This window comes from Filicampus tigris, chromosome 2 (genome assembly GCF_054856515.1).
Source record: "Filicampus tigris isolate MCC_2025a chromosome 2, RoL_Ftig_1.0, whole genome shotgun sequence".
NCBI classification, from domain to species: Eukaryota; Metazoa; Chordata; class Actinopteri; order Syngnathiformes; family Syngnathidae; genus Filicampus; species Filicampus tigris.
Genome location: NC_141218.1, coordinates 26,307,115 through 26,320,411, shown reverse-complemented (window position 1 = coordinate 26,320,411; position 13,297 = coordinate 26,307,115). Strand labels below are relative to the sequence as shown.

The following is a 13,297-nucleotide window of genomic DNA, read 5'->3' as shown; positions in this document are numbered from 1 at the left end:
GCAGGGGTGACCAAGTCCGGTCCTCAAGGGCACCTATCCTGCATGTTTTCCATCTCTCCCTGCGGCAACACACCTGTTTCAAATAATCTGTATCGTTATCAGGCTTCTGAAAAGCTTGCTGATGAGCTGATCATTTCAATCAGGTGTGTTGCAGCGGGGAGGGATGGAAAACATGCAGGATGTACCCTTTAGGACCGGACTTTAGGACCCCGCACTAAAGGGTTGAGGAACAAACACGCAACCTTCAGGTTGGGTGACGACCACCCTACCACCTGAGCTACACCATGCTACTTCTACTGTGAGCTAGTAACTTGCTGGTGTCAGCCGGAATACTTGAACCTCCAAAAATGAGCTCAGGTGATGGATTGGTCATCTGCCATCTAAAATGGTGCATTCCTCAACCCTTGAGTGCCTCTCTTTAAAAATAAATCAATACTATGCAAGTACCGTATTTTCTGGACTATAAGCCGCTACTTTTTTTCCTAGGTTTTGAACCATGCCATGCGGCTTATATAAAGGTGAGGCTATTCTGTGGATTTTTCTTCCACCGCTAGCGGCGGTCTAACCAGAACTACAATACAACACAAAACAATTGCCATTAACAGGATGTGACTGCAGGTGGAGGAGTTCAACAGGCAAGGTATGTGGAAGTACAGCAATAAAAGGTGGACGTTAACTGACAAACTGGAGTGGCAGCGGCCAGTGAAATGAAGATAAGTACTGATTTTTGCTGATTTTGCAAAGTTGCTGGCATGTTAAAAGGCACTGTTAAGAAATAATCTGTACAGGTACATGCATTTACAGTTCAAAATTGTTCTGTAAATGCAGTAAAAATCTAATTTGTCAACATAGATAGGTGGGGCTTATATAAAGGTGCAGCTTATATATGTTTTTAAATTATTTTTCAAAAATAGAGTGGGTGCGGCTTATAGTCCGGAACATACGGTACATTTACTCAAAAACTCTCATTGTAAAATTTTATTAGAATTTCTGAGTGAAAAGTTTTTACTAGATTTTTTCAAATAAATATCATTCCAAAGTTGTTTTTTTTGTGTAAAAGTTACATATTTTGCTCTCAAATTTTACTCTGGTTAGACATGGACCAAGGACTATTTTCCTCCCTCTGACTTTGGGTAGATAAATTAATTGTTAGATACCAAGCCAATAACTGAATCACATGTCAGAAAATGAGCAGAATTGTTGATCAATGTTTACCAAACTAAAAGAAGATGTTTGCAAATGTCTTATTTTGATTAAACATAAAGGATAATCTGTGTGCTTTCATGAAGGACTACAGAAATCAGAGAACATTTACCGCTGTGACACTGAAATCAGATCATTTTGACAATTTTAAGTTAAAGAGTGGCTCTAAACGACTAAACAATTATTGAAATAGTTGTCAATTAATTTGATGGTCAATTAATTGTTAATAATAAATTAATTTTGACACCACTAATTAAATGTGAACATTTGAGGTAGGATGCTCGATTATGAAAAAAATATGAATCACGATTTATTTGGTAATAATTGAAATCACGTTTATTCCAATGATCATTTATTTTTTGGTTCAAAACAAGAAATTTTTCAAACCAAAAATATAAGGACATATACATTTCTTTGAAACACTATGTAAGTTCCTTTTGGACCAATGAAAATTATGCAATTAGTTTCTATAAAATAAAAAAGTTGCAAATGTATAAATTCGAGTATGATTTCCTTGTGTAAACAAACAGTTCGTTGGATACAAATGCATATTAATAAACGTTTTTTTATGATTGTCAATTTTGTAATCGTGGAGTGTAAAAATCGTAATTAGAATTGAATTTCGATTAATTGCACAGCCCTATTTTGAGGCACATTTTCAACATAAATCACCATCTATTTATGCCTTCATCATTCATCATTAAAATTGTATTGTATTGTTTTTACATATCAATATGAACAGGGGTTGAAATGCCAGGTCCTAATGTTAACAGGCGCCATCATCACATCAATATGAAAGCTACCTCACAATAAATAATTCCATAAATTGAGCCACGAGTCAAACGAGTGGTGCTGCTTGACTAAAGGCAATTAAAGCTTTCTTGCCCAAAGTGCAAGCATGCATTTGCCCCTTTCTAAACTTAATACATCCAAGGAGAACACTTGCCACTTCAACTCTAGCAGAGGCACCATGAATAAAGCAAGATGTGTTACTAGGCCTCTCAGTTATTCATGATTGCCAGAAAAGGCAGAGGGGGCAGATGGAGAATGCATGCCCCCTCTAAACTAAGAGAGATGACCACAAATATGGGGCAAGAAAAAAATCAGCACAAAAATAGATCAAACTAACATGAGTGGTGAAGAGAGTTGGGAATGGCAGTATAGCGAGACCTTGTGATTGGGGTGACCCAATGGAAGTTGGGTGCATTGGGGTGGGGGTGGTTCCTGTCCTCTGTCTGGTGCTACAAAGTCAGACTTTGCTATTTATACCACACTAATGTTCGGTATTTCCTTTGATGGGGGTTTGAGTGGGCTATTGTTTTCACTGGTTGCTGTTTTATTGACTTCAGCCTCCAGTGCCTCACATAAATGTAGTTACTAATTAAACACTAATTTGTCTCATTTGCAAATGCTCTCTCTCATTCCAATAACCAGAGGTGACAAATCACTGGCATTTGTAGACAACTGATGATCTCAAAGAGTTTGTGTCACAAATGTAGGGCACAAGTTGTGCTAAATTTGTGTGAGACACGGAACAAGTGCCAACTGCCTCCTAACACAACTATCCAAAGCAGTGTTTCCCAACCTTTATTGAGCAAGGCACCTATATTACATTAGAAAAATCTCACAACACACCACCAGGCAAAAATGTAATAAGAAGTATGAATACTGAAATAATGATGATCTTGTCTCAATTTACTTAGTACAAAATCTCGGCCCGTATAACTGAACAGAAAGCTGATATATTTGCAGGAAGCTTCTGTTGTATAATTGACGACAGTTGAACACACTGGATTATTGTACCTTGAAAAGGCACAATTTTGTTCTGTTTGTCATATAATGTTGCTGGCATTGATAGATGAACAAAAATATATATGTAATTAATTTAATTTTCAATCAAATTAAGTGAAATTGGATATTTTTTCACAGCACCTCTGATGATCTCTCACAGCACACTAGTGCGTCACAGTACCTTTGGTTAGTAATAATTGGTCTAGAGGCAACTTAATTTTTATCAGTTTTGTTTGATAAACATGGGCAACACATAATGTAACCAATTAAATAATTGTAGTCGTCAGAGTTTCATCTACTGGCATATTTTGTAGCACTGTAACCTATGAGGCCATTTTCTCTAATACAAGAAGGAATACTAATTTAACTGCCAACGCTTACATTCTTTTTTTTTTTTAATCAAGGAAGCAAAATTGGCTATTTATATCAATTGAAGAGGCAAATTGCAATCTGGCCCTTGAACGCTGTGGCCTTGTAGCAGTGTAACATGAAGGCAGAGTGAGACTAGAGTTTTGATTCGACTAGACCACAAGGAACTTATACTTTTGGGGTAATGTGAGGTTATAAAAGGATTGAATCCAGTGTATACCAAAAAAATGATCTGAGGTTCAGTGCTATTCTTGGCTTAGTTTGCTTGTCATGGTAATCTTACTACAATGTCGCTTCCTTTTTTTATTTTGTTAATAAAGGGTTGTTTCTAAAAAATACATATATAATATATATATATATATTAAATACTGACAGAACTTGTCAGTGTCATAATGTTTTTGTCCTGTTGTTTAAGTGTTGAGCACTGCACAGTTACATTGGCAACAAAATCAGTGGCACAAATGGCATAATGGCAAGAATTGTTCGACCAATTAATTGATGTCTATGTTCTGACTTTTTTGTACTTATGCAGCAAACAGTGGTCAGTGGAGTATTCGCAGAGGGAGATCGAGGGAGTTTTCGCAGAGAGAGATCGAGGGAGTTTTCGCAGAGAGAGATCGAGGGAGTTTTCACAGAGAGAGAGAGAGAACGAGAGATAGAAAGAGAAAGAGAAAGCGAGAGAGAGATAACTAGATACACTGTAGACAACTGGCCAAGCCACATCCAATATGGCAGCCAGTCAACGTGCCAGCGGTCAAGTAGATGTGGAGGCCATATGGGACGTAACAAGTTCCAGTCGAACGCACGAACCACTGGGGGCTAAACAGGAAATGATGTTGTCTTTCACGGTAGCTCTGCTTCAACATTATTGTCTGTGGGCGACAGAATTCAGCAGCAGCGTCCTAAATTGCCCAATTCAAGTTTATTGCGTGCAGAACTACTGCACATGCCAAGCGTTTAAGGAGAGTCGGTGATGTTCTGTACGCCCAAACTGAAAGGACATCATCGTTTGAGACGCCAGAGATAAACAAATCCATTGTATTCATAAATAACTGAATACTATTTATCCTGCTCATATAAAAAAAAACCCGACATTTTCAAAAATTATTTTTCTTTCAACATTTCATCTTGATTTTTCAGTAAGGCGGCACACAAGCGCATTCTATTGACGAGCTGCCACTAGCAGTAAACATTTGAAAAGGTGAAGCAAATAACCCAAATACAACAAAAGAGTATAAATGAGGATTTAGTGATTTTGCAGGGTGTTAAACAATTCCAATATTGTATTGGGGAACAAAAACAGCTTTCACCCCCCTCCCAGTAGCCAACACATTTGAGGCCAACACAAATCAATAGGTTGTTAACTAAACAATAGATGCCCCACACTGACACATTTTAAAAATAGTCAATCTCCAGGGCCTTGTAAAACCAAAGAGAGTGACCATGAAGGTTAACAATGCCCACTGCTACATCAGTGTTGAACCTAGCCATAGCCTGGAGCCCCCCCCCCAAAAAAACATGCAAAAGCTTCTTCCAAAGCCTCCAGCTTGAACCATATTTTCAAATACTTTTGGGAAAGGGCCACTTAAAGGAGGGATAATTTGACATTGTAGGCAATAAATAGGGACATACTGTAATAAATCTTTCTCCACATCTGATTTGGGTGACTGAAAAGAAATCTAAACTGGATGAGGAACTGAAACTTTTAAGGTGAAATGCTTGCTGAGTTAATGAGTATGTATAATGGCGCTACAACGGATTAGCATTGTGTGATTTTTGCTTTTTCTTTGTAGTGATAATTTGCAACAAAGGAGCAGCCTGGACGTGGTAGACTAAAGCATCTCTAATGTGTCATCCCTTATCAAAGTTATGGGACTATTTTATTTCCTTTAACTTTTTTATTTTACTCTTGTGTGGAAATCCAGCAATTAAGAATGTTAAAAAATGACATTTGCAAGGCCTTTGTCACTTATAGACTGTATTTGATTTGTCAACTGTACTTAATGTGGTTAGGGTTTTTATATCCTGTAAGATGTATGAAGAATGTGACTTTTTTTTTTTGCATTGGATTGGATTCAGCATCAATGGTGTTCTTGCGCTAACTGCTCAATCATAGCTGGACATATAAATAAATAGCAAATAAATACAGTCCGTCCAGAGACATGGTCACTATGGGGACGCATATGTTCACACGCTAGACGGACACAGGTCGCATTTAATATGTAATGCGAACACTTACACCAAAAATTGGATTTCACCCCAAAATCTGAATTGAACCTGCAGTGTGAACCCAGCCTGAGTACCTCTGCGAATTGGCGGATAGAAGCCAAATCCCGCACACTCATTGCATTGCTTGGACTACAATCACGTTTTCCCCACCTCTATCCTGAATAGCCTCTTTTCTATGGTCTATTCCAGGCTAAATGTTGCACACCATTGTTAGGCCTCACTAGTCTGTATCAGCACAAAGACAGAAAACGGGGCAGCTCTGTTGTTTGGCCGTTAATCCAGCAGTAGGGTTAGACATAATGCCAAACATTCGTGTAGCACCAGGGACAGTGAATGTTCTACATCATACTGGACCCACATTGTTGTGTTAAATGTCACACTCTCATAGTGGAACAAAACACTAGGACGACATCATTATAATTAGTTTTGCAAATAGGCTTTGTTTTGTACATGATATGGAACGCCTAATAGTTTGTGAATACCTTGAAGCTGCTGCTGCCTCCTCTTGTTTTCCCCCCATTCTCTCAGTTTCTATCTTTATACATATTTCTCTGCTTCATTGCTCCACCCTCTGTTGCTCTATTTTTATCCAAATGTCACCCAAGGCCAATGCTGATATCAACATGATCAGTCATGTGTTGGTAAAAATTTTCCACAAAATTTGGCCAACCACCCATGCATTTCTATTACTTTTCATGCCTATCACAGCTGGTTGTGACTGAACTGTAGATTACTGCTTAGACTAGGCTTGAAAAAGTATGAACACTTCATATCACGGTTATTAGGGTTGCAGGCTGTACCGGTCCTAAAAAAGTACTGAGATGTTGCTGTCAATGACTGAACTGTGCTCCATCTTTTTAGCGCCAGTAATTTTAAGAGTGGCTGTATGCAGTTTGACAGACAGCAAACAATGCTCCAAATACAAAGCAAATCTCACTTGCTTTAAGATGTTTGTCACTCCAGTTGAAGTATACTGTAAAACTGACACCTAAAACAATGAAAATAAAACAATGAAAGTCTGCTAACATAACATCCAATAATATGAAACGCCACAGATGGGCTAATGGAAAGCATAGTCGTTATATTCATTATACTTTACATAAAGGCCCCATTTTTGTGTCGGGCGCAAGTGTAGCGCATGGGTGGAGTTTGCTCTCTTTTAGAATTTGGCTAGACTTTGCTCTGGCAGATTTGGGCGTAACGGGGCGTTTGCGCCTTTGTGCGCTGTTCTGGGATTGAAGTATACTTTTCACAGTTAATCCCTGCGGTGTCCCTCATTTGCATCAAAATTGGGCGGTCGAAGCGCGAACCCAAATACGCAGTGACTGACATTGTGGAAACAAATGAAACAGCCAACTTGGGTATCATACCCTTGGCCCTGGCTGGGAAGCGCAGAGCATTAACCGATGAGCTAAAACTCTGGGCTGCCTTATCACCGCAATGGAAAGTACAACCGAGGCTGGTGTAAGTTATACATTTTCATATTCTGGACCTTGCTCGAAGTATACTCCCTCTATTTCCCAGCAAAATACCAATTCAAATTGCACATTAATGTGATGCACCTAATACATTTACATTGACTGGGGGAATCGTGTGTGTGTTGGAGGGTTGTGGTTTTGTGGGGGGGCTGCACTGTGTATGACAGCCCAACACATACACACACAGTAGTGATGGGGGTGCTTTAAAAATATTCTAAGATGAATGATGAATATAATACGTTCAATTAATGATTCAAAGGGATTGCCCCACTCTGGTGTCATATTTACGAATGAAATACATGACATCCACCACTCACATTCGCAAAGCGCCAATTTGTCTGCCCGCGTATCGATCAACACCAAAATCGTGTTAGACGCCTGTGCCTCAAATTAGACCTGCTTTTTACGAGTGTAAAGTCTATTCTACTTTTTCTAACCAAATTTGCAGATGCGCTGGGGGGGTGAGGCATAAACGCCCAGTGAGGTGTAGTGCGTCTACCACCAAACAAGGTGGTTCCCCAAATGTACCGAACTATTGTTTGTCCCTGCACAAAAATAACGATGCGCCCACATTTATGCCAAGCGTCGACTACTTTCTGTGACCAAATTATCAGGCGTGTCGGGGGCGAGGCTGCCTCGTGCACCGGCATGCCCGGGTGAGCGTAACATGTCTCCACACACACTACACTAGACTTGCGCTGGCACGAAAATCAAGTTACGCCCGTTTTTACGCTGAGCGCACGGGCGCCAGTCTACCAAAATAAGGCCCAATGTGTTTCAATATACTTATTTTGTAGTATATTATTTAATGAGAACGCTGGAGAGTGCAAACAATTGCATACCTGCAATCTGCGTGTATTGCTCTTCAGCATACAATGAGCCACGTCAGAACGCATTATGGGACCAACAGCATTGCTGAAGGGTCAACCTAAGCTGTACAAAACAAAGCGTTGTGGTAATTAATGCACTCAGATCTAGAAATACTAATACACATTATGTGAAAAGGTTGATTGAATTTAAAAAAATATATATTCATTTTAGGAATGAGCTAATTCAGTGTTTCTATAGCAGATATAGGCTAGACTGGGCAGGCAAATAAATCTTAATTTGAAGTCTGGCAGGACTATTAAACAGAAGTAGACTTAACACAAATGACTCAATACACCTTGTATTGATCGACTGATTAGAGTTTCTTTTATATTGAAGCTATTATGAACTGTCCAAACAATAAACCGAAAAGGAAAAAAGTGTGTGTATGTGTGCAGGTTTTTCACACTTCTGTTTTGTGGCCCAAAAAATATATATTTACATTTTAAACTATGCTACAAATCTCAGCTGCTGCGAGAATCATTTTATTTTTGCGTAATAATTGAATTGCTATGCATTTTTTATTTTATCATGTGATACTTTTATTCCATAATCTTTTTTATTTAATATTATTTATTGCCTAAGATTGTGAATTATCACAAATTAAAAAGTTTGGCTGTCTATGATTCCACTACTTTTACTGATGTTTACGTGGGTGTGTGTGTGTGTGTGTCTGGATGGGGGTTGTTGACATGAGGCAGGGGTTGGGCCTGGTCCTACACTGCTGGTGCCAGCAGGTTGGATCATGGGAAACATATGCAGCGCCGCAGGAGCACACACAAGCAGCTGGCAGCTAACTAGCTGAGTGGTGGAGGTCAGCCGCCTCTTCATCCTCAGCTGCTGTTAGGTTGGGGAGGAGAAACAACACTCTCCCTCACTCTTTCCTGTCTGGGTGGAATCATAGGACTTAACGCGCTTGTAAAACGGGCTCTTTTCCACTAAAAACAGAAAAAAAGATTGTTTTGGCTATGTGTTTACCTGACAACAGGGTTTGGAGGACTGCTTTAGTAAAGTTGTAGCTGGCACATGATAAAACTCTTCAAATACAGCAAAAACTCCCTTTTTACTACATTGTGCTTGGGCAAAGGCACCCTTAGGCATCTATATTTGTGCCCAGTGCAAGTCTAGTGTGAGGTGCATTCCAGCTAACTGTTTGCTAGTGCGGGTTACAACAAACAGTATTTTCGCAGACGCACGCAGCTTGGTGGAGTTAGAAACATGCGCTTTGCGCCATTGTAGGCGTGAGCAAAGCCGACTTTCTTTGCAGCCAATGGACGCAGCTCTTCTTGTTCCCCTTAAAATCAGTGCGTGAGAGGCACACAGCGTTTGACATGACAGAAGCACAAACTGATTTGCTGGAGTGCATGAAGGAGGTCAAAGCGTGCAAAGTACGTTTGTCAGGAACTTGGTTTATTAGATGTTTCTTATTTGACTAATCATTGGCTTATGTTTACATGGCCAAAAGTTTGGATTCATATTATGATCAGATGCACTGTTTTCATGGACACTAAAAATATTGGTCTGATCAGGACGTGCGTGTTCATGCATCACACTTTCGATCGGAACCAATTATTTGCTGAATGCCGTACACGTAACCGCTGTCAAGATAACGGCACGTGGCAAACTGTCATTTTCAGGTGCTGAAACGCTCGTTTTTGGACATAAAAACCAAAAAGATGCCGAATCCAAACCAAAGGCTGTAGATGCATATTTACACATGTATGTAGCCTAAATAGATGTCCGGTAGCCGAAAATGACATTAATTTCAGTGTACACGTAACCGCTATCAAGAAAAGCACACGAACAGCACAGGGGGCAGTGCAGCCACACAAGGCGTGTTAAGCCACAAAACAACAAATTGTTTCCGAAACGAGGGCTTTACAACCATATTTGGGGGACGAGCAAGGTTCCCTGAGTGGCTTAATTTGATGGAAATTACAATTTTCAACACTTTTCTCCGAGTCAAATTTCGGCCACATAGAATTTACCAGCAAGCCTCACTGGCCACGTCATTAGGAACAACAACATAAGAGTGATGTAAACAATGATAGCTATTTGACTGAAATAATTAAATAAACAAAGTTATTTTTGTATTTGTACTGTTCAATGGTGTAAAATGCATTACAGCATACTGAGAGATGTTGACTAATAAATAGTATGTTTACTAGTTTACCTGAGAGGGGCCATATATTAGAGACACCTTCTGGAACAATGCAAACAATTCCTATTAAAACTATTCTCAAAGTGTCAATCACAACTAAGCATTGATTTTTTTGTTAAGACATTTTATTTTGCATAGCACATAACAGCTTTACCCAATAAGGTGTCCATTGCAGTCCCATGCTTGTATTCGGGTGGTTAATTTTTGTGTAAAATCAATCTAAAACATATACATATTAAATGATACACTAAAGTTGGAATAGTTGATCAAAGATGATGGCCATGATAGGGTTGCAATAACATTGGCAAAATAAGAAAAATAAATAAAGCAAGAGAAGCCCAGAAGATACAGATTGTGGATGGATATCTGCCCTCTTGATACTTTCATTGTATTCAGGCTCTCATGCATCTCAGATTATAACTGGCAAAGTCGGTTTGAAGGGCGCACACTGCCTGCAGCTCACTGCTTTGCGCTGCTTGAACATTTTCAAACCTCATGTTATAAGTCAACGCAGCGCTACCACAGGCTTTAAAGTTAACAGTCAGCGATATCATTCTCAGCACAAGCATTTGTAAGTGAAGCATCGTCTACAGTAAATAGTGCGTCACTTTTAGATGTAGTGTGACACATTCCCCCTTAATTTCAGTCATGTTAGCAGCGGACAAAGCAGGTGCAAACCATGCACTTTTCTGTGCACCACATTTGTGTACTGACTGGGCTCAACATTCAAGAGACTTTGGAGAGAAAATTGTATGGCGGCAGAACGAGGCAGGCAAGCAAGAAATGCGAGAGGAAAGGTGGCAAGCCTAAAGATAAATACAGGCAGGAAAGAGACCACATGGAGCTTGGAGATATGTACACTGTGCGTCACTTCATATAGGAAAGACAGGCTGATGCTGAGAGTGTATATATTAGGGAGGGACTGATATGTTTTTTTCAGAGCCGAGACGGATTATTAGCAGCCAAGGAGGAGGATTACTGATATTTGGATCAGATATTCATTTGCAGTCAAAGGGATAACATTGGCATCCAAATCTTGCATAATAAAAATGTCAATACTTAACTTGAAATACCTTAAAGCATATGATTATTTAAGAACTTTTCAAATGCGCAACTTCTTATTTTTTGTATATTTGATCTTTGTCAACAGACATCTTTGTTTTAAAATTCAAACAAAAATAACAGGGAGGGCCCAGGAGTGTGTTGTAGAAAGTTGAATGAATAGTATGCTGTTGTAGAAAGTTGAATGAATAGTATGCTTTAACAAATACTTCGTACCTTTTGCCATCTAAGTGAAGAGAAGTTATTTGTTATGCCTGCCACTAAACGCCACTGGAATAAATAGAAAAACAATAATAAATTAAATAATAATGCAGAAGTAATAATAATGATAACAGCAATATATATATATATATATATATATATATATATATATATATATATATATATATATACACACACATACAACACAAAAAAGCAGTACAGTATGGAGAATGTGTCTTAGGTATAAATTCAGATCACTACTCTTTCATTATTCTCTAATGTTATTAAATCAAAATTAAATATTGGGGAAAACAACTACAATCTGATGGCACTAGTGTACTTCGCTTAATAGAGAATCACCACCACGCTTGCTCACTCGTCTCTCTCTCTCTCTATAGTAGATCATCATGAATTTATTCAGATCACATGAGCAGCCCTTGGAAAGAGATAGAGTAAGATAGCTGGGATGCAGAAATGACCCAAGATTCAGAAAAGACACACTGGATCAAGTTTCCACATTAAAAAAGGAAAGAAACAGACAAATGAATCCCCTAGTCTTACTAACCAACCTATCCACGAGTCCTAACACATTTTCAACACAATCTTACTGTGAACAATCCCTCATAAAGTCTGCTGAGCTCAGGAGGCTCACAGAGCACGGCTGAAATCAATGTTCACACATTCAGCCCTGCAGGAGCTGAAATACGATTGTTACACTTTTCAAACACCCTGAATAGATTCTACATGTTACCACCAAGGTAGTAATGCTCTTGTGCCAACAAAGTCAGGTAGCAAGTGTTTCAACAGTTTGTTCATAAGCAGTGAGGTATAACTGTAATAACGACAACTCAAATGACAACACAGCACCAGGAGCAAATGGAGAGTTAAGCATCCTCCTGAAGTCCACTCTGCCTCTCAGATATACCAATCTCTGATAATCCCACCAAGAAGTGAAGAATGTAACAAACAATAACCGCGATAAAAAAAAGAAAAGAAATAACGAGAAAAGAAACAAAGAAAAAATGTGGAGTACAAATGAGAAGAATTCGCTTTGTGGCACAGACAATCACAATTCCCAAACAGCCTGTTTTAAAAAAAACAGAGGGAACGAATTAATACAGGCATCTAGTCATTAAAATGTTATTTACTGTATACGAATGAAAATAGCATTTCTCTACATGGGTAATCTGTTTTATATGATCGACAGCCCATCTCTACGTTGGCTGTCTGTACGTGACACAACATCATGTCTTTCACAAGAAAATGATTAATGAAGCATTCCGCTCCAAAGTGGGCAAGTACAAGTTTGAAACCAGCAGCCTAAATCAAAATCACACGTTTAACTATTTGCTGTGAAGTCTCCGAGAGATACATACGAATTGCAAAACGACAGCATGCCGATCCCCGGCTCTTTCCTGGTCTATGTGTAAACACCTACCAGCCCAACATGTGGAGCGCGCTGGTCGCCTATCATCGTGGAGCTGGAGCGGAACAAAGTTACAAGGAACACGGCACGAGATGGAGAAACACGAAGACAAGAAGCGACTCCGGATACTGGTTGACTTCCTCTCAGTGAGACGTTTCCACAGAGCGGCGCGGTGCGAAGCTGAAACATGAACACCGGAGCCCCACTGACGTGTCTGCTCGAGTGGCTAAAATGATTCCAACTCTGGAAGTCTACGCCTCAACTTCTCCAGAGAGAGAGAGAGCGAGAGAGTGCGAGAGAGAGAGAGAGAAAGAGTGCGAGAGAGAGAGAGAGAAAGAGTGCGAGAGAGAGAGAGAGAAAGAGTGCGAGAGAGAGAGAGAGAGAGAGAGAGAGAGAGAGAGAGAGAGAAAGAGACGCCTGTGGAGTTGCAGAGTAGCTCCTCCCACCAGAGGCCATCAATCCATACACATAAAGCAGCAGATCGGAGCCACGTTACATGTGAATTGCATG

At 39.5% G+C, this 13,297-nt stretch overlaps 1 protein-coding gene across 5 annotated transcripts in view; it reads right to left on the bottom strand.

The window, feature by feature from the left end:
• mid2 (midline 2) overlaps positions 1–13,297 on the bottom strand; it is a 131,297-nt gene that overhangs the window by 74,145 nt on the left and 43,855 nt on the right. The window contains exon 1 of one of the 5 annotated variants that reach the window (XM_086023641.1): positions 12,800–13,063. The exons of 3 other annotated variants lie outside the window; for them this stretch is intronic. The gene's annotated coding sequence lies outside the window, so the exon portion shown is untranslated. Of the gene's footprint in view, positions 1–12,799; positions 13,064–13,297 lie in introns of those variants that run through there. One more of the 5 variants, XM_086023637.1, reaches the window with a different exon arrangement.